The 21,638-nt window shown below is 44.4% G+C and overlaps 1 protein-coding gene and 1 pseudogene across 2 annotated transcripts in view; one reads left to right on the top strand and one right to left on the bottom strand.

Moving 5' to 3' along the window:
* The window catches only part of MID1 (midline 1), a 386,159-nt gene that overhangs the window by 190,126 nt on the left and 174,395 nt on the right, over window positions 1-21,638 (top strand). The window lies entirely within an intron of this gene.
* LOC309839665 (large ribosomal subunit protein uL23-like) lies at window positions 4,257-4,791 on the bottom strand (annotated as a pseudogene). The gene has a single exon. The product of its transcript is annotated as a large ribosomal subunit protein uL23-like (transcript).

Genomic DNA, 21,638 nt, shown 5'->3' with positions numbered 1-21,638 from the left:
ATATGGACACTGAATATGGATTTCATATACTTTTCACATGACAGGAAACAGAATTCTTTTGATTTTCTTTTCAACCATTGGAAAATGTTAAAAACCATCCTCAGCTGGTAGACCGTCCAATAACAGGTGGTGGGTAGGATTTGGCCAGAGGGCGGGAGTTTGGAGAAGGGCGCTGATCTAGAGAAGTGCTTCCCAAAGCAGCACCATCGGCCCCACCTGGGAACTAGGCAGAAATGCAAATTTCCAGGCCGCACCCCAGACTTTGCTGAATCAGAAACTCTGAGGCGGGGCCCTGTAATTGTGTTTTAACGATCGCTCGAGGAGATTCTGATGCCTGTTTGAATTTGAGAACCACTGTTCTAGACAGACCTCTGGTTCCCCACTGCTCATTCTAATTCCCTAGGGGAGCTCTTTAACAATCTCTCTGCCCAAGCCCAGCCCAGATCCATTAAATCAGACTCTCTGGGGGTAGGACCCAGTCACCAATATCTTTTTTTTTTAATTGAAGTATAGTTGATTTACAATGTTGTGTTAATTACCGCTGTACAGCAAAGTGGTTCGGTTAAACATATATATGCATATATATACATTCTTTTTTTATATTCTTTTCCATTATGGTTTATCATAGGATATTGAATATAGTTCCCTGTGCTATACAGTAGGACCTTGTTGTTTATCCATTCTCTATATAAAAGCTTACATCTGGGCTTCCCTGGTGGCACGGTGTTTGGGAGTCCGTCTGCCGATGCAGGGGACACGGGTTCGTGCCCCAGTCCGGGAAGATCCCACATGCCGCGGAGCGGCTGGGCCCGTGAGCCATGGCTGCTGAGCGTGCGCATCCGGAGCCAGTGCTCCTCAACGGGAGAGGCCACAACAGCGAGAGGCCCGCGTACAGCAAAGAAAAAAAAAAAAAGCTTACATCTGCTAATCCCAACCTCCCACTCCGTCCCTCCTCCACCCCCCTCCCCCTTGGCAACCACCCGTCTGTTCTCTATGTCCCTGATTCTGTTTCTGTTTCTTAGGTTCATTTGTGTTGTATTTTAGATTCTACGTGTAAGTGGTATCATATGGTACTTGTATGTTCATAGCAGCACTATTCACAATAGCCAAGACAAGGCAACAACCTAAATGTCCATCGACAGATGAGTGGATGAAGAAGAGATGGTGCATATATACACAGTGGAATACTACTCAGCCGTAAAAAAGAATGAAATAATGCCATTTGCAGCAACATGGATACAACTAGAGATGATCATACTAGGTGAAGTAAGCCAGAAAGAGAAAGACAAGTACCAGTAGCTTTTAAATCTCCTCCAGATGATTTCAGTGGGCAGACAAGACAACTCATGCTTTCGTCGTACAAGTAAGGACACTGAAACACAGAGAGTTTGACTTGCCTGAGATACGCAACAAAAAAAAATAGATATGACATAGTCCAGTTAGGCTTTTTTAGACACATGAGCCTTAAAATAGTACATCTGGTGATGGAATATATTTGCCAGCAGCTTCAGGGGTCATGTTGTCTTTTATTAGTAGCACTGATTACTTTAAAAACACATCTGGAAACATGCCCTCAATAAAATGAAAACTGGTTTTAGAAACTATAATTGGAAGAAATAAGGTGCAGAGGTGCAGGACAGGCCCATCTGCAAGCACTTTGGGGCTGAAGCCAGACCTCCAAGATCTGGAGAGAGGACAGAACTCTGAGAGCGTCTGAAGGTCATTGCCTACCCTGGAGCTACTTGCCCGTGTATCTGAGCGATTGTTTCCTAGTCCATATCTGGAGCACACAAGTGAGTTACAGTCTTGAATGTCATTAATAACAGTGAGAAACCAACATTTGCACACTTGTGATGGGTTTTCTGACTCTTAAGGACTCCTGTGCCTTGGGTGTTTTTAAAGGGAACTTTTTTTTTTTTTTTTTTTTTTTTTTTTGCGGGACGTGGGCCTCTCACTGTTGCGGCCTCTCCTGTTGTGGGGCACAGGCTCCGGACGCGCAGGCTCACGGGCCCAGCAGCTCCGCGGCATGTGGGATCTTCCCGGACCGGAGCACGAACCCGTGTCCCCTGCATCGGCAGGCGGACTCTCAACCACTGCGCCACCAAGGAAGCCCTAAAGGGAACTTTTTTTTAACTGAAGTATAGTTGCTTTACAATGTTGTGTTAGTTTCAGGTATACAGCAAAGTAATTCAGGTATATAATTTTTTCCAGATTATTTTCCATTAGAGGTTATTACAAGATATCGAATAGTGTTCCCTGTGTTATACACTAAATCCTTGTTACTTATCTAGTTTATATATAGTAGTGTGTATCTGTTAATCCCATACTCTTAATTTATCCCTCCCCTCCCTTTCCTTTTCTATGTCTGTGAGTCTATTTCTATTTTGTATATGGGTTCATTTGTATTATTTTTTAGATTCCACATATAAGTAATATCATGTCATATTTGTTTTTCTCTGTCTGCCTTACATCACTTAGGATGATAATCTCTAGGTCCATCCATGTTGCTGCATATGGGATTGTTTCATTCTTTTTTATGGCTGAGTAGTATTCCACTGTATATATATGTACCACCTCTTCTTCATCCATTCATCTGTTGATGGGCACTTAGGTTGCTTCCATGTCTTCACTATTGTAAGTAGTGCTGCTGTGAACATTGGGGTGCATGTATGTTTTTGAATTAGAGTTTTTGTCTTTTCTGGATGTATGACCAGGGGTGGGATTGCTGGATCATACGGTAGCTCTATTTTTAGGTTTTTGAGGAACCTGCATATCGTTTTCCATAGTGGCTGCACCAATTTACATTCCCACCAACAGTGTAGGAGGCTTTTAAAGGGAACTTTCAAACGATGAATGCTTTGTTCTGATTTTCTCAGCAAAGCCTTCAGCATATCTGTGCATTCCATGGACAGAGGAACACAGGCTTTGTACCCAAAATACAGCTGGAGACAGTGAGGCCTGGTAGAAACCGAGCCACATGACGATTCCTAGTGGAGTCGTACAAACTGACCATTGGGTGTTTTCATTGTTTCGGGAGTCCCCTCATCGTAATACAAGCCACGATTTGTGGGTGATTGCTATGTGCTGCATTCTCAGAGTTCTGTGATTAAGAGCAGGTTTTCAGGGGCTAGTCAGCCTGAGTACATAAACCAGGATCTGTGGCCTCTTAGCTTTGTGACCTTGGTGAGACACTTTGCCTCTCTGTGCCTCAGTTTTCTCTCAGAAAGTGGGGATGGTGATATGAGTGCCTGTTCTCCTCGGGGCAAAGGAGAATTCAGCGTGCTCACAAGCACTTGGCATGTAGTAAACACTCAGTAAAAGTTAAATAACATTAACTGTAAACAAGTCGCCTCATTCAAATCACAATAACTTTGAGGGAGAATAAGCAGATGGGCCATAGTCACAGTTAGTAAGTGTGAGTTGATAGTTGGACTGAGGCTGTTTTCAGAATCAGCGCTCTTAGCCAGTGTACTATACTGTGTTGATTGGGATTGAGAAACCAAGTACTTATGGGCAGTGGTTTTTTCCATGTGTAGCATAAACGTTTTGGCTTCCTTCATATATCCCTGGACCTGCTTTCTTTCTGGACCATCTTCCACTGCCTCCAGACTCCCCCTCCCACAGGAGACTGAGGCAGAGAGGTGGCCCCTCCTTCCAACAGCTCCCCTGACTGCGTTCCCATCTCAGTCAATGGGGACTTCATTTTTCCAGCAGTTCCAGCAAAGAACTTGGAAGTTATCCTAGTCTCCTCTGTTTCTCTGATACATTCACTCTGTCTGCAGATCACACTGGCTCTATCTTTACAATCACCATGCAGAATCTAGCCAGGTCTCCCCACCTCCACCGTTATACCTTCCACCACCACCGCTTACCTGGGTGACCACAAGAGCCTCGTCAGCGACTTTCCTTGTGTCTAACAGGCTGCTGTCCTCCCGGCAGTCACACTGAACTCTAAAAAGTCACTCCTCGGCTCCAGATCGTCCACGCCTCCCCGCCTTGCTCCACGGGAAACCCAAAGCTCTTCCCATAATCTGCTAGACCCGAGATGACCTACAAACACTGCCCCCCAACACACACACACACACACACACACACACACGCATCCAGACACATTCCTGAGACCCCAGCTCCTACTGCTGTCATCCTTACTTTGCCCTGACCTCAGAGCTTCTGCAGTCACTGTTCCCTCTGCCTGGATGACTCTGCCCCGTCCATCGTCAAGGCTGAAAGTCATGCTTCCTCTCCCTTCCTTAGAATTTTTTTTTTTAATAGTGAAAACTTTTCTATTTAGAATTAGTCAGCTGGACTCAGTTTAGATGACCCCAATTTGGTTGGCAACATCCAAAGCGTCATAGTCAGGAGCCAATCGAACATATGCCTCTTCTCTCCATCAGGCCTGATCGGGGCGTTGACCTTAGCCACGTCAATGTCATAGAGCTTCTTCACAGCCTGTTTGATTTGGTGCCTGTTGGCCTTGACATCCACAGTGAACACCGCTGTGTTGCTGTCTTCTATTTTCTTCATGGCTGAGTCGGTGGTGAGGGGGAACTTGATGATGGCATAGCGGTCGAGCTTGTTTCTCCTAGGGGCGCTCTTCCGAGGATATGTGGGCTGCCTCCTGAGCCGCAGTGTTTTGGGCCATCGGAAGGTGGGTGACGTCCGGATCTTCTTTTTTTTGTGGCTGTGGACGCCTTTCAACACTGCTTTCTTGGCCTTCAAAGCCTTTGCTTTGGCTTCGGCTTTGGGAGGGGCAGGGACTTGCTTCTTCACCTTCGGCGCCATCTTCGTGAAAAGGGCTTTTTTCCTTCCTTAGAGCTTTGCTCAAATATCACCCTCTAAAATATCAACTTCCCAAGCCCACCAGTACTCCCTGCCCTTTTACCTCTCTCACCATCAGACCCACTTTACATTTATTTGTTGACTGATCTCTGGCTCCCTTCACTGGCAGGCATGCTCAGGCAGGCTTCAGCCTGTCTGCACCTGTCTGCCTGCCCCTCCACCGCCTGGAACACCGCCTGGCACATAGTAGTCACTCAATAAATAGTTGCTGGATGAGTGATTGGCCGTTCGAGCATAAGGAAGGCGTACCAGTGCATGTTTTGTTAGCACAAGGTTAATGCGTGCAAGCCCTCAGCCTCTTTTTCTTTCTTTTTTTTTTTAACATCTTTATTGGAGTATAATTGCTTTACAATGGTGTGTTAGTTTCTGCTTTATCTTTTTCTTATAGGAGGCGCTTGTCCTTACACTTGAGACCTTTGGATGCCCTGAGAGTGATGAAAATCAATTCACAGAGATCTACAGATACTATGTGTTGCTAATGAAATCAATGGTTAAAGCATTAATGTACAAATTAGCTTTGAGTGAGGGGAAAAAAAAACACAAACACTTCATGGACTGCATTCCTAACTGTGGAAATGAATCACAGGAATGTATTCCATCGGGAAATCCACTGGGGACTTTTGAATGGAGAAGGGAAACCTCATTCACAGTCCTAAAGAAATAGCTCTAAAAGCTACATCCTGCCCTTCACGGCACAAACAGCGACACTTTTCTCAATGAGGAATCTCCTATCAATAGACATATATATATTTTTTACTCCCTAACTACAAATGATCAGGTGAACACAGTCTAAATTTAGAGAACCATTCAAGGTAAATACAAATCATGAAAGTGCTTCAGTTTGTTTTCACATGTGATGGTAAACTCCTAGCTTATCTCGAAGGTGCAGTGTGATGCTCTGGGAGGTGGGTCTGGACTAGGGGGCAGCATCGTGCTGGAAAGAGCACCGGTTTGGGCGTCAGAGAGATGTGTTCCAATTTCCCATATACAAACCATAAACTGGCCTTATCTTCAAGAGGACCTGCTGCATCACTGGACCATGACGGATACAGGACCCTTTCGTTTCCTCCCTTTTTACTCAGCGTAAATACCTCCTGGTGGGTTTTATTGGATGAAATAGCATGTCTCTCTAGTGCACGTATCCACTTTTTAATTTAAGGTTTAACTGAGACCTCTTAGTGTGTGGTGTATCAGCTTGTTTTAAGTTCCTTTAGTTGGGTTAGATTAGTTTGCCCAGTCGAAGGTAAGTATCACCAATTGGTTAGTTTCTAAAGATGACCATAACAGAATGATCTCTTCCCCACACAGATATAGTTTAGGAGAAATGTCAGTAGGTCTTTCTTTTTTAAAAAAATTCTTATTATTTTATTTATTTTTGGCTGCATCGGGTCTTCGTTGCTGCGCATGGGCTTTCTCTAGTTGCGGCGAGCTGGGGCTACTCTTCGTTGCGGTGCGCGGGCCTCTCATTGCGGTGGCTTCTCTTGTTGTGGAGCACAGGCTCTAGCCGTGCGGGCTTCAGTAATTGTGGCACACAGGCTCAGTAGTTGTGGCTCATGGGCTCTAGATCGCAGGCTTAGGAGTTGCGGTGCACGGGCTTAGTGGCTCCGCGACATGTGGGATCTTCCCGGACCAGGGCTCGAACCTGTGTCCCCTGCATCGGCAAGTGGATTCTTCACCACGGCGCCACCAGGGAAGGCCCTCAGTAGGTCTTTCTGATATAACATAGATAATGCTACGAATAAGAGTATAGTTATCTTGTTCATTGTGTGATGTTTTTTGAATCACTCCCATTAAGATGATTTCAAATAGCGACACTTTATAAAATAGGCAATATAAGTCCTTCCTTTTGTAAATTAGTAAGTTATAGGAGAAGTACAATGAAGCCTCGTTTGAATGCAGTTTCTCAGACGTTTAGAACTCTTTAATAAATATGGAGAAAGCTAAGGCACCTCGTGTTCATCGTCTGCTTTTGTTTCCTTACCACAACTCAATATGTTTAGGTTGCATCAGGGGACTAGTATAGGAAAGCCTCCCTCAGTACGTGTGACTTTTCATAGTGGTTTCCAGCAGAGGAAAAGCTCATCATGAGCTGCCTAGTCCTAAGGAAATAAGGGCAAATATTATTTCCTTGGCTTTTAAAAAAAAGAGTAAAACATACCCCTGATCTGTGTCTAGCGAAGGAAAGAGACATGTAAACCATGATCCTTAAGTAGTTTTTATCTTTACCTTCTTAAAGCCATCTTCAAGCAAGTATTGATATTGCATGTGAAGTGGGAGAGGGTTTTCATCAATCAGCAAGAAATGCAGCAATTTCAGCGATCATTCTGCGCGTCTGGGAAGTGCCAACCTAAAGGATAAAGTATTGTCTTTTTACAGGCAAGGAGCTCAAGTCCTGTTCAGAGCTTCTTTGATTAAAATTTCTGTTCACCTTCTGTCCATGTAATTATCAGTGAACCAGCCTGATTTGCTTGTTTCTAACATATACACACAGAGCTCTGATTCACGAAAGTTAATTCGTTTTCATCTTTAAGTCTAATTTGAAAATCAGCTTCGGGCATTAAAATGTTAAAGGTTTGGGAGACTAATCCTTTTCATCTATGATAAAAGTAAGAAATCATTTTCATATATAAGAAAAGTCAGAGCGATAAAAGAATAAGGATAAAGAGTAAAGTGGTAATAACCTGAAGAACAGTAACCAGCTATTCCTAGCCATACTTAAGCCCCCCCAAGAGGATTTAAATCAAGAATGATTCCAATTAGGAGTAAGAAGAAAATGGCGTTTTTGATTAGTCTAACGAATTATTAAGACATCTGGGTTTTAGAATCTTCATTCCTGGAGATCTAGAAGAAGGTTTGTTGAAAACAGTTTGGATTAGGACTCATGTATGTGTTACTCGCTACGCATGGCAAATCAGTCATAAACTCTGAGTATGTTAAATCTGTGGTGGGAGAGAGAAAAAATGCCGATCAGATCATATGTGCATGAGGTGGTGACATGGCACTTGGGGTTCAGAATTGGCCATCAGGCGTGTAACTTCTCTGAAGCTTCACTCTGACTCTTTGGTCAACTATGGGCTAGATAATCATAAAATATTGCTAGTTTACAGGAAGTGAATTTGAGGACAGGAAATTGAGTTAATAACCAGCGAATATCTTTTTGTTTCTTTTGAATTAGTTTAATTTTTAAACATTTATTTTATTTATTTTTGTCTGCGTTGGGTCTTCATTGCTGCATGCGGGCTTTCTCTAGTTGAGGCGAGCGGGGGCTACTCTTTGTTGCGGTGCACGGGCTTCTCATTGCTGTGGCTTCTCTTGTTGCGGAGCACGGTCTCTAGGCGTGTGGGCTTCAGTAGTTGCAGCACACAGGCTCAGTAGTTGTGGCTCACAGGCTCCAGAGCACAGGCTCAGTAGTTGTGGCGCACGGGCTAAGTTGCTCCACGGCATGTGGGATCTTCCCAGACCAGGGCTCGAACCCGTGTCCCCTGCATTGGCAGGTGGATTCTCAACCACTGCGCCAGCAGGGAAGCCCCTAGTTAATTTTTATCAAAGTAATACATGTTCAAAGTACAGATATGCTAAAGACATGTAATGAGAAATAGCTTTTCTTACCCCATCCCACTCCATTCTAGGAGTAATCACTTTCAACTTGTAAAATTTCCTCTGGTATGTGCTTTCATATTTTCCATAATGTGCTTTTACTACTATTTCTTGGTTTATGAACTTTAGACATTATCTTTGACATCCTACATATATCAAAAAGGAATTACCTCTCTTACACATCCCCACCCCACTTCCTCTTAATATAATCATTTCAATTAGGAATTGTGTTCATCTAGTAACACAAATTCCAAAACAGTAGCTCAAATTAGCAGTTTATTTTTCTCACAAAACATGAAGTTAAGGGCTCATTAGGAGACTCCAAGACGTCATCAGCAGTCTAAGATCCTTCTTCCTTTCCTTTTTTCCAGGTTTACCATGTATTGCATCCTCATGGCGACAGAATTGTCCCACTACCTCAGGCATGGCAATCGTATTCCTGGTGAGGGAGCCTGGGAAGGGCAAAGGGCATACAGTCTGTGTCTCCTTTAAAGGGCTTTCCCAGAAGCCTTACGCAGCAGCTTCTATTAAAATTCCATAGGTCATCATAGTTTCACATGACCACCCACACCTGCAAGGGAGGCTGGGAAATGTTCTTCAGCTGAACACACGTCTGCCCCCTAATCAACACCCGTAGTCTCTGCCACAGTAGTGTGCTATGCTATGCTTCCTTTTTTGTGCATTCTTTTGTTTTTCCTGGAGTTAATAATGGCCTCACCTTTTGCTTATATTTATGTATATCTGTTCATTCTCAAATGTGATCTATCAGTATCATTTTGTTCCCTGGTGACCTACCTCCAGGAATCCTCCATCCTCCTGGTACAAATTAGCCTCGGGCCTTTCTAAGACTGCTGCATCTATCCTCTTGGACTTTATTGTCTTTGTGTTTCTCTGTTTTCTGAGTCCCATTGTCTTATCTTTCTTGGTTAATTCCCTCCTTTTGCTAAAACACATCTTTGAGTGGATTCCAATGAAAGAATACATGGGATGCAAAAATGTTGAGTCTTTGTATGAAAATAATTGCATTTTATCCTGGTATTTGATAAATCGTACGAGTTGGTATACAATTATCAGTTAGAGATCTTTCTTTTTTTTGTTTTTTTTTTTTGCGGTTCCTGGGCCTCTCACTGTTGTGGCCTCTCCCGTTGCGGAGCACAGGCTCCGGACGCGCAGGCTCAGTGGCCATGGCTCACGGGCCTAGCCGCTCCGCGGCATGTGGGATCTTCCCGGATCGGGGCACGAACCTGTGTCCCCTGCATCAGCAGGCGGATTCTCAACCACTGTGCCACCAGGGAAGCCCGAGATCATATTTTATCTCAAAACTTTATAGCTCCTACCTTCTAGTGTTGCAGTTGATAAGTGTATAATAAATCTATTAGCAAAGTTTCATTATTTAGAAAGAAGAGGACCTTCTACTAGTGGAAGTTTTTAAATTATTATTATTACTATTATTCACAACAATTCAGTGAACATTTTTTATTGACTGATTGATCATATCCTCTGTGCTACTTGTTAGAAGGGACATACAGCAGTCCCTTGGCTAGGCTATAGTAGAGTTATTCAATCAAACTCCAATCTAGGTGTTGCTGTGAAGGTATTCTGTAGATGTGATTAACATCTACAATCGGTTGACTTTAAGTAAAGGAGATTATCTTTGATAGCGTTGGTGGGTTTGTCCATTCAGCTGAAGAGCAAAACTGAGTTTTCCCTGAGGAAGAAGAAATTTTGCCTGATAACTATAGAATGAGCTCCTATCCACCTGCCCTATGGATGTCAGACGTACCAGTACTCATAATCACATAAGTCAAGTTCTTGTAATACATTTCAATATATATGTTAAATATGCCATTGGTTCTGATTCTCTAAAGAAGCCAGACTGATAAAGCTCTCAATGACCTCAGAATCTAGAAAAGTGGTTAATAAGAGAAGTAAAAGATAAATTATTATAATAATTTTTCTCTTATAAATTTAAATGTAAGATTATAGTAAAGAAAAGTAGATGATTGCGAAATTGAAGAATTACTCTTGAGAAGTAAGATATTATTAAGTTGACATGAAGCAGAAGGTTCAATTGGGAATGTAGAGAATTTTTGAAAGTAGGGGAATTACACAAAAGCCTTTGCTAAATTCATGTATAAACCTTTATCAGATCATTAAGAGGAAAATAACGAAGGATTGCCATAGTTAATCAACAAAAACTAAACAATGTCAAAATATTTCACCTCTAAAAGCATAGAATCATTAAATGGTAAGTTATAGTTAAAATTTAAGATAACATGATTGTTTTAACTCCTTAATTTTCACGTGATGAAATGTCAAGCTCAATTTATTTAAAATTGAGCCCTGACGACTAGTCAGCCCTGTCCTGTCTGAAAGTCTGCCCTTTAGGATATATTCTCCTAAAAGTTTCCTCATGGTGTGTCTATTTGTTCTGTTTCTATATCCACAGATTTCTTCCCTTCTTTCCAGAGTCTGTCATCCAAATTCATACAGTAAGCAATAGTTGCAAAAAACTTCCCCATATATGATTTCATTTGTCTTAGTCCATTTGAGCTGCTGTAACAAAGTACCATAGACTGGGTGGCTTATAAACAACAGAAATATATTTCTCACAGTTCTAGAGGCCAGGGGTTCCAAGATCAAGGTTCTGACAGATTCTGGGTGTGGTGAAAGCCTACTTCCTGCTGCAGACGGCCGTCCTCTTTCTGTGTCCTCAGGTAGCAGAAGGGGCAAGAGAGCTCTCTGGGGTCTCTTTTACAAGGGCACTAATCCCATGCATGGGGGCTCCACCCTCATGACCTGATCACCTCCCAAAGATACTCCCTTCTAATACCATCATATTGGGGGTTAGGATTTCAACATATGAATTTTGGGGAGGGACGCAAATATTCAGTCCCTAATTTGCCCAACTGCCCCCTGAAAAACCTTGGGCTTAGAGATGTCATTTGGTTTACATGACATCTATCAGCCAGTTTTGTGGCCACATTAACATCAAAAATGGACTCCAAATCGTATTTGCAACCCATGCTTGTAGTTTGCCACATTGCTTTGGTTAACCGACTGAACGAAACTCACTGAATGAGTACTTGTACTCAGTGAGTAGAAACTTGTTTCTTTTTTATGACATCCTATAAGAACTATAGGTGGGATTTTCTTTCTTTTCTTTTTGTTTTTCCTAAGTAGGGACTCATGTCCTTGTCCACTTAAATCACCTACACTAATCACCTCAGATTTTCCATGGCTGCCATAAGCATAAAACAACTGGATTTCTGGAACTTCTGAGGGAGAATAAAATGTCTTTTCATAGCCCCTCAAGACTGTGCCCTTGCAGCAGGCGTTTTCCAGGTGGCTGAGTAGGCACGTTCAGCTTGGTTTTCATTGACTTTTGACGATATGTCCTGATACATATTTCAGTAAACTATAGGAATAGTCAACCATTTTTTATGTACACATAATCCCATATGCTTTGACCTAACAGAACACTGAAAGAGGTAGCATAGGTACTGTTAATTGTCCTCTCAGGTGTCATCCCAGTGTCCATCCATGTCCAGTAGGGCCTGTCCAAGACCACTGGCCCAGGAACCCATGTTATGTTTGCTGTGGAGGTCTGTTTATAACCAAACCTGCACTTAACTACACAGGATCATCACCTCGGCTGCTGTCTTAGGAAAGATTTGCCAAGACTACCACATCCCTTCAGCTGCCATTTGCAAATGCTGTTAATCACAGCCCAGGGAACAGAACATCTGAACCTTTGGTGAAGCACGTTTCTTTACTTGCTTCAGTTTACTTGCTTACGCTGTTTCCAGTAAGTGGATCTAATCCTCGCTTAACGGACAACCCCTAAAGGGCCGTTTATTGAATTAGAAATGTTGAAAAACTATGGTTATTTGTAAATGAAAAAGTAGACTTCATTTATTTACGTTGTTCCCTTTTCTTAAGAGTTTTTAAAAAATTAATTAATTAATTAATTAATTTTTGGCTGCGTTGGGTCTTCGTTGCTGTGCACGGTCTTTCTCTAGTTGCGGCGAGCGGGGGCTACTCTTTTGTTGCTGTGCGCAGGCTTCTTATTGCGGTGGCTTGTCTTTTTGCGGAGCACGGGCTCTAGGCACACGGGCTTCAGTAGTGTGGCTCACGGGCTTTAGACCGCAGGCTTAGTAGTCGTGGTGCACGGGCTTAGTTGCTCCGCGGCATGTGGGATCTTCCCAGACCAGGGCTCGAACCCATGTCCCCTACGTTGGCAGGCGGATTCTTAACCACTGCGCCACCAGGGAAGCCCCTTCTTAAGAGTTTTAGGAATCATTTCTGGAGACAGCATATTTTACAACAAAAAGCAGGGTAATTCTCATCCCAAGCACATAAGTTTAATTCCTAGTACAGCAATTGATAGCTCTCAGACCTTGGGTTCTTTGCCTCAGCGATCCTGTGTGTTCATGCTTAGCCTGATAGTGGTGACGTCTGTGTTTTTGTATTTGGTGCAGATGACATGGTGCATATTTGTAAAGTGCCTGGCAAAATGCCTGGCTTATACTCATATGTAGTAGATGTGAGTAGATACTCATAAGCAGTGTTTGTTAATAACCCCACCGTAGGCGTTCCTGGCCTTATGCATAATGAGAAGATGGGAGAGAGAACCATCAATCCATCACTGTATCTCTTACCAGTGGAACTGCCCTTTCATGCACCTCCCAGAGATTATCATATACGTATTCCTCTTAGAGATCTTGTCATCTATAGCTGATAAGATGTCTATTACGTACACGCAGAAGTGTGTGATGCCTTCATATGAAAACGTAGAAAATAGACTGTGTCACAAATACGTCCATGAAGGTAAGGTTCTGTTTTAGGAGGCTGGTCTCTTCTCTTGCACTCTGACCTTGGATGTGGGAGTGTTAGGATAAAGATGGCATTATGCTTATTGTTGTCATAAATACAGAATAGATATTAAATTATGGTAAAAGTGTAACTTTAATAGTTGAATTTCCCAAGAGATTCTTTTCCCTTCCATAACATGGCATTGGCCGCAGTCACATTGGTGTCCCTTTTCTCAGGGAAGCATTTCGTTCTCTTTCCGCACACGTTTGTTGACTACCTCCTGCGCTGTGGGCGCGTGGGTACGATGAAGGTGGCTGGGTTACAAAGATGAATAGGATACCATTCTTGCCCTCGAGAGTTTTTTAGTTTGCTAAGAGAGACAAATTGAAGAATAGAAGGTTACGGTGCAACTTAGACGTGAAACAGCAGAGATGTATCACGGTTTGCTCAAGCTGCTGCTTACCGTCTCCTGGCTCAGCACAGCTCTTCCCACCTCTGTGTTTAGGGTCCTTACTGCGGGAAACAAGGGACTGTTAACACTATGGAAATTGGCAAAGACTGCAACAAATCTGGGCTTTTTTTTTTTTTTTTTTTTTGAGAGCTGGTTGTGAAACATTTACCAGCACATCACTCAGTGTCTATAAACTGTAGAGAGGAGAGAAGGGATTACTTTGTCTTGGGGCGTTTGGGGAAGCCACAAAAGAGTGGTGACATTTTGACCTTGTAGGATGGGGTGGGAACGGGCCAAAGGAGAAGAAAGATGGATGAAACTTTGACAGGGCCCAGAGATTGCAGGAGGAAATCCCAGGTCATATTTGCCTTGGAGGTGATGACAGCTGAAGGCAAATGCAGTCGTGAGAAGCTTCTGTTGAAGGTGATAAATAGATATGCCTTGGGATTTAACTCCCGTGATATTTAATGGTAGCAGCCCTGGGTAGTTTCCTGTGTCCTGGGGCTGAGGGCATACCTAGGTCAGGAATAGGTACAGTATTTCTTGAAGTGAATCAGCGTCCTTTGGCACTGGGATAAAATGCAGATTCCCAGGCTCCTCCTCAGACCTATTGATCAGATTCCCTTGGAGTAAGAGGCCCAGGGATTGGTATTTTTCACAATGTCCTCAGAGGTTTCTTTGCACAGTTAAGTTTGAGAACCAGTATTTCAAGGGTGGGTACATCGGTGGTTCTCAGTTGGGTATGATTTTGCCCTTGGTGTTGTCTGGAGACATTAGGGATTGTCATGACTGTGGAAGGGTTCCTGGCATCTGGTGGGCTGAGGCCAGGGATGTTGCTAAACACCCCACAGTGCCCAGCACAGTGCCCACCACAGAGAATGACCTCACCCCAAATGTCAGTAGTGCTGAGGTTGAGAAACCCTGGTCTAGGTCATAATCAAGGGCTCTGTGGTAAATACAAGAGGAGGACTGAGGTCAGCTTGTGTCACTAGGTGGTCCCTTAACTTGCTAAGGTAGCGTGGGGGGGTGGCGGCTGGAACGGGGCTGCAGACCTCCAGGTCCAGATACTGGGCTGCCAAGTTTTCACAGCGCTGGGCACAGCTGACATCTATTGAACCCATACAGCTGACACACCTGAAGCTGCCCATTCATTATTTGCTAAGTTGGGTTTTTTTCCCCTCTCTGATACCAACATTTTTTCTTTCTTGAATTATTCTCACAGAATTTTGGCCACTTCTTTGGGAAAAAACTATATCACTGGTGCTACACAAAGTAGTCTTTGCTCGGCTTGCACTTTTTGCCACCCAAAAGGCAGGTTCCCACTGAGATCATATTGGTTAAGAGTTGAAAAGAGTTACTGTTTACAGGAAACTAAGAAAACAAACTTTGGAAATGCTTTTTTTTTTTTTTTGGTTGGGTCTTCGTTGCTGCGTGCGGGTGTTCTCCAGTTGGGGTGGCTGTGGTTCAGGGGCTTAGTTGCTCCGCGGCTTGTGGGACCTTCCCAGCCTAGGGCTCGAACCCATGTCCCCTGCATCGGCAGGCGGATTCTTAACCACTGCGCCGCCAGGGTAGCTCTGGAAATGCTTTTTAAGTGTGGATTTAAGTTTGCTAAGAAGCCAGCTAGCTCTCCTCCCATCCAGCTGAGAGGATGTCCGGTTCGTCCCTTTTAATAAGTTCACCAGATCAACCTTGTAGGTAAGGTGAACCTTAGTGAAAGGTAGACACACTTCTTTAAAATTTTTTTCTTCGTAACCAAACATCAGTGCCTGTTTTTCTAATAACAATTTTATTTAAAATTGTGCCTCGGGCCGTCACTAGTTAAAGATACTTGTTCATTTGCCGTGTTTCAGCAGATTTGTGCGCACGTTCCCATTAAGATTTGCGCTTCTTGGATGGCTATAGAGTTCATCTGTATGGAAATGAGGTGGGTGACACCCTCCTCCCCTGAGTGCTGGTTTCAGTTCAGGTGTTCTGAGTAACAATTTGGTTTCCTCCCCAGTGTTTGGGGCAAGATACCCTTTTGAAAATCCGTCTGATCCCTGAGTGTGCGCTTTTCTGGCTGAAATCATTCTGCCCCTTCCAAATGCTTGCGTGCTTTCAGGGAGCTCTTAAAAGGCCAGGCCTTAAGCTAGTTAAGCTTTGAGCAGACCCAGAGCTGTGAGATAAGAATAGAACGCATCTTTTACTTCGGGAGCTCAGCTCGGAGACTGTTTCCAGCTGCCTCCAATCCTTGAAATCCTGAAAGCTCTCGAATCCTCGCGGAGACAGCCCCTCCGGCTCCCAGGGCCCACCCCCTCCTCCTGATTGGCGAGACTCCTCCGGGGCCCCAGCCAGCCACCTACGACGTCTCTGAGACCCGATTTGAAATAAGAGCCAGGCGGTCCTCGCTTCCCTGCGCCCGACTTTTCATAGGCTAGGAAGCAAAGCTTGAGAAACTTGACGTTGTCTTGGGCAGAGTGCGTGTAGCAACAGATCAAAGAAAAAGAGGAAGAAAACGTGCTCCCAGCTGCCGGGGGATCTCGCTGAGTTGCTTTTGTCTTGCGGGCTTCTGTTGGGTTTGGTGTTTCCCCCTGGAAGACCGCTGCGTGGGCTTCGAGGCGGCTCGCTCCCTGCCGGATGGGTGATGGAAGTCTAAACATGAGGCAGGTGAGCTCCGGGGGGCTGCACGGGTGGGTGGAGAGGGAGGGCGCCGCTTGGGACCCCTGGGATGTGACTCCGGTTGAGCAGATGCCTGGCCGAGTCCTTCCATTTGGCGGAAAGACGGGGCTGCATTTTCCTAAAGGAACCCAAGAAGCAGATTTCCTGAGGTTCCCCCCACCTCTCTCCATGGGAATTGGTGATGTCAGGCAGTCATTGTAAAGGGCTTAAGAGCGGTTCTTAGAATATGTAAATCAATTCCAGTTTGCAGCGGCTGGAAGTTATTGTTCAGGATCTATCTCGAGCTCTGAGCCTCTCTCCTATGCTTTGGGTGAGAATAAAGACAACTGAATATCCTGAAAAAGAATTACACGGGGCCTCGTATCTCATTTTGGCTTCCCATCCTGAGCACTTACTGTGTTTATGGCTGAGAAGGCGGAACCAGCCCGAAATTAGCACAGACAGTCCTTCCAGAAAAATGCAGATTTGTTTTTATGTTCTAGCAGTTTTGAAACTGTTATTGCTTCTGGACGTGCGAAGACAGCCCTGAAAGTAGTGAGCTGAGAAACGGCTCGGGGATGACTTCCATGAGTCTTTGAAAAGGCTTCTAAACCAGCAGCTTCTTCTGTGGCTGCGGGGCATGGTGATAAAATTCCTTATCAGCCCAGGCCGAGGTTTATAGCTTTGCCAGTAAGAAAAGAAAAAAGTGAGTGTACCAAGCTAAGAAAAGGGTGTGATTTATAACTCAGCCAAAGTTCTAGAAGAATCTTATGTCAATATTTCAGTATCAAGATCAGTACTCATATAAAGGGCTGAAAGGCTGGAAAAACATGCTAGTAGGCTGACAAGGGCAGAGAATTCCAAGAGGAGCGATACTGCCCTTGCCAGCTCTTAGTAAATGTGGGTGGGAAAAGTTAGCATCCATATTACCACCAGACAAGCTCTGCACTTTCTTCTTCTAAGTGGGTTGGGTGCTGGCCACCCTGTGCGATTTGGGCGAAGTGATTTGCATAGGAAGCAAACTTTGCGTTTAGGGGCTGGGGCGAGGGGGTTAGAACTTTCTGTCCGTTTCCTGCAGCCTGGGGAGGTGAAGCAGAGCCCTCACCGTACGCGCAGGTTTTGAAAAGACCCTCTGCCTCTGGCCCCCTCACCTGCTCGCTAAGCAAGTGTGCTTGGCGAGTGGTAGTGAGCGCAGAAAAGCACGCTTATACCGGCAAGTGCTGTGTGTGTGTGTTTCCAGTCAATTGCTCTTGCCTTGCTGGAGACTGGGCCCCTGATCAGTTTCAGGTTCTGCAAACTTATTGGTCTGACCCCATACTTTTTACGAGCAATCCGATGGGATGGGGAAAAGAAGCGAGAAGCCTAAATGGAAAGGATTTAGCAAAAGGAAAAAGAGGAACGCAAAACATTTTTGACAAAGGTCCTTGGCTGGAACAAAGAAAGTCATTTGATCCAGCGCGGAGCCACCTGTCCTCTCGGTGGTGTCTGAGCTCACTTTTCAGAATCTCTGTTCCCACACGATTCCTCTGGAATGGAGGCACTCCCTGTGCCTGATGCCAGAGGCGTGCTGTCCCGAGCTTGGCATGATTTTTCTCATGCCTGGCTCCTTCTGGCATTCATGTGAATTGGAATTCAGCCCGGTAGTGAAGTTTTAAGGGTACACATGGAGTAACTCCTTAGTCATTTAATGAATGGGCAGCTTTTCTTTTTTTTTTAATATAAATTTATTTACTTATTTATTTTTGGCTGTGTTGGGTTTTCGTTGCTGCGCGCGGGCTTTCTCTAGTTGCAGCGAGCGGGGGCTACTCTTCGTTGCGGTGCGTGGGCTTCTCACTGTGGTGGCTTCTCCTGTTGCGGAGCATGGGCTCTAGGCGCGTGGGCTTCAGTAGTTGTGGCGCGTGGGCTCAGTAGTTGTGGCTCGCGGGCTCTAGAGCTGAGGCTCAGTAGTTGTGGCGCACGGGCTTCGTTCCTCCGCGGCTTGTGGGATCTTCCTGGACCAGGGCTCGAACCCGTGTTCCTTGGATTAGCAGGCAGATTCTTAACCCCTGCGCTACCAGGGAACTCCCAGCAGCTTTTCATCCCACAACTCTGTATGTCCAATAAGTTTTTGGCCTGTGCAGTCCTTGAAAAGAGGGTGGGCTAGGGGTGGGATGGGAGGTGGGAAAAAAAGGAGGGGGGAAGAGTCATGGCCCATCCAAAGAATCTGGGCAGTCCAGCGTTTCAGGAATCTGACACGTTGTTCCGCAACAGCCAGAACAAGAATGTGGAGGGGAAGGAGATGGTGGAGTTATTGACTTGGATTAATCCTAACCTGATTTGAGTTTCTCTTGGGGGAAAACTTGCATCCAGGTGGGGTGAATTGCAGCCACCAGCCAATTTGTCATCTCAGCCCGGCAGCCCCAGCTGGATTTGCAGGGTTAACTATCAAACAGGTCCATGTGTCATCAGCTCAGCAGTGAAATCCAATCTCTTCGCTGAGGAGTGATCCGTCCCTAGGGCTGCACAAATGCTGAACAATGGCGTGGCAGCCGAGAGACCCCCGCCCCTGACTAGCCACAGCGGGTAGCCAGAAGTGGCCTGCAGAATTAGAAAGCTGCCTGGCTGGCGATGAGGTTCAGAGGGGTTTTGCCTTCTGCTAGGTGCAGAGGGATAGTATTCTTTGAGTGTTCCTAAGGTCACGCTGAGTTAGGCCAAAAGAAAAGGGTGAACCCTATTTGCCTTTATCAGGAAGTAATTTTAAAGCGTGTGCCAACCTTTCTCTGCCCTCTGATCATAAGTGGGAAACTTCTGAAACTTCCTTGAGAAGGAATTTGCTGTGTTCCCAGGCAAAGGAAAGGCATGGCCACCTGTTCTAGCAGCCCAGCCAAAAACAACAGGTTTGCCGGTGGCATTCCCACAACTGCAAATATCCTGAAATAGCACACCACCCATTGTCCCTACAAATAAGAACGAATAATTCTTTCTCTCGCCGGGAAAAAAAAAAATCAGGTTCTTCAGACAAAATTGCCTACCAGATATAGTTTGTGCTTTTAACATCCTGATGATTTTAAAAAACACTCCAAGAGAAGAGGGTACTCACTCTATTTCTGATGGACTGAAACATCCTTGCAGTCGCCTTATAGCGCGAAGGGAAAGGAGAAGGCGGTGAGCCAGCGCTTTAAGCAGCTGCTAAATTCTTCCAAGGCTAGGATGTTGCTGTTACGAGGAAGCTGTGACTCAGTTTGATTTCGCCCGTTTTGCATTCTTCAGATTGGAATTAAAATGCCCAAGGACATCTGGTTTAATAATGAATGTCTTTGTATTAATCTTTCCTTTGAGGATTAGAAAGTCCTTTACGAACATGATCTATTTATTCTCTGCCACATCCCCAGGAGAGAATGAGGTGGCATTTTGATCCTCATTGAACAACTGGTGAGGTGAAGGCGGAGAAAGTTGAAGTATAGAGATACACAGCAAATTAGGTACAAGTCTGAGATGAATACTACCCACCCAGATTCTGTACAGGCTCAGAATCAACAGTGAATCTAGGGATTAAAAGGGAACTCTCTTACAGCTTCCCCTTTCTTATTCTGTAACCAGCATATGGTGTTCCAAGTATGTTTTATGTTTTCCTTCATTTGAAAGTCAAGCGTGTAAAAGTGTAAAAGGCATTTCTGTTCTCATTTGTCCCAACACTGAGATGAGGCAGCTTTTATGACACCAACTAGAAAGATACTGAAACTAACCGGCCATTTCACCAGACATTGCAGGGTTTTATTTAAGTTTTTTTGGTTTGGTTTGGTTGTATTTTTTATATCTTTATTGGAGTATAATTGCTTTACAATATAGTGTTTCCGCTGTACAACAAAGCGAATCAGCTATATGCATACGGGTGTCCCCATGTCCCCTCCCTCTTGAGCCTCCCTCCCACCCTCCCTATCCCACCCCTCTACGTCATCATAAAGCAACAAGCTGATGTCAGAAAGAGAGAAACAAATACCGTGTGCTAACGCACATATGGAATCTAAAAAAACCGGTACTGATGAACCTAACGGCAGGGCAGGAATAAAGACGCACATGTAGAGAACGGACTTGAGGACACAGCGGGGGAAGGGGAAGTTGGGACAACCTGAGAGAGTAGCATTGACGTACATACACTACCAAATGTAAAATGGATGGTTAGTGGGAAGCTGCTGCATAGCACAGGGTTTAAGTTTTTGCACATGGTTTGGAGGTCCAGTATCTTCAACGCACATTAGAATTTTCATTTCTTCCCTGCTGTCTCTCCTTGGCAGGGAATGTTATAATCGTGACTTACTGTCAGATTAAAGATCTTTATTGGTCGTGTTGAAATCGTGTTTTCAAGTTGGCTTTTCCTTGCCATTCCTTATGACGTGTACTCGTAGTTTGCTTGGCTGGGGACCGCGTAGGCCGCGAGCAAATCCTTTAATTGGTAGTTGCATGTTATCCTCAGACATTCCAGCAAGTTTTAAGGCTACGTGTGTATGTTTATGTCTCCTGGCTTTGATCCCGTGTAGTAAATAGACATCCAAGGTAACTATGGCAACCTGGGCTGTGCGTTGGTGAAAGAGGGGGATTTGGTCACTGAACAAAGAGTAATTTGTTTGATTAGAAAAAGGTGGGGCTGATCAGGGCACTTTTAAGCCTGCATGATTTGAGGATCATAGTTTATCCAAATCATTTGGATTTTTCTCAATAGGCAAAAAGAATTAATGGCTAACCACGACCAGCGTACGTTGCAGATGTAATTTAAATGCTTTTCAATCAAGAGGTTGCTACTTTCAAAAAGCCACTTACAAGACAAAAGGGAAGTCCAACATATATCAGTTTCCCCGTTGCACATATGAATGTTTGTGTTTTCAGAACTTGGTGGGATTTTAAAAAGAAATACCCAGATCTGATTGGGCAGTGTGCATTTCAATTATCCACCTGCAGAGGTCAGGCTTGAAGTGTCTATGACGGAAGGCCAGGCGGTGGACGCCTCTGCTGGGAGCCGGGATCAGAATCAGACAGAATTGCTTTGCTTATTTGGAACAATTAGCTAGCGATTCTTTAATCTTCTGACCAAAGCCACAGTGAAACGGAGTTCATTCAAGGAAGAGAATATCAAATACACTGAGATTAAAGAAAGGGCTCCAAAGCCAGGTCAAACAGGAATCTAATCTCCATTAAGATATGGGACAGTTTATCAACATGATGCTTTCTGCCTCATTATTAATTCCTTTTATTTCACATGAAACGCATCTCAGGGGTTCTGTTGTAGAAGATTGTTTGCCTTGTTTTATGAACTGGCAGGCTC

The sequence above is a fragment of the Grampus griseus genome (genome assembly GCF_964374135.1).
Source record: "Grampus griseus genome assembly, chromosome: X".
Classification (NCBI taxonomy): Eukaryota; Metazoa; Chordata; class Mammalia; order Artiodactyla; family Delphinidae; genus Grampus; species Grampus griseus.
This window is presented reverse-complemented; position numbering and strand designations above follow the sequence as displayed.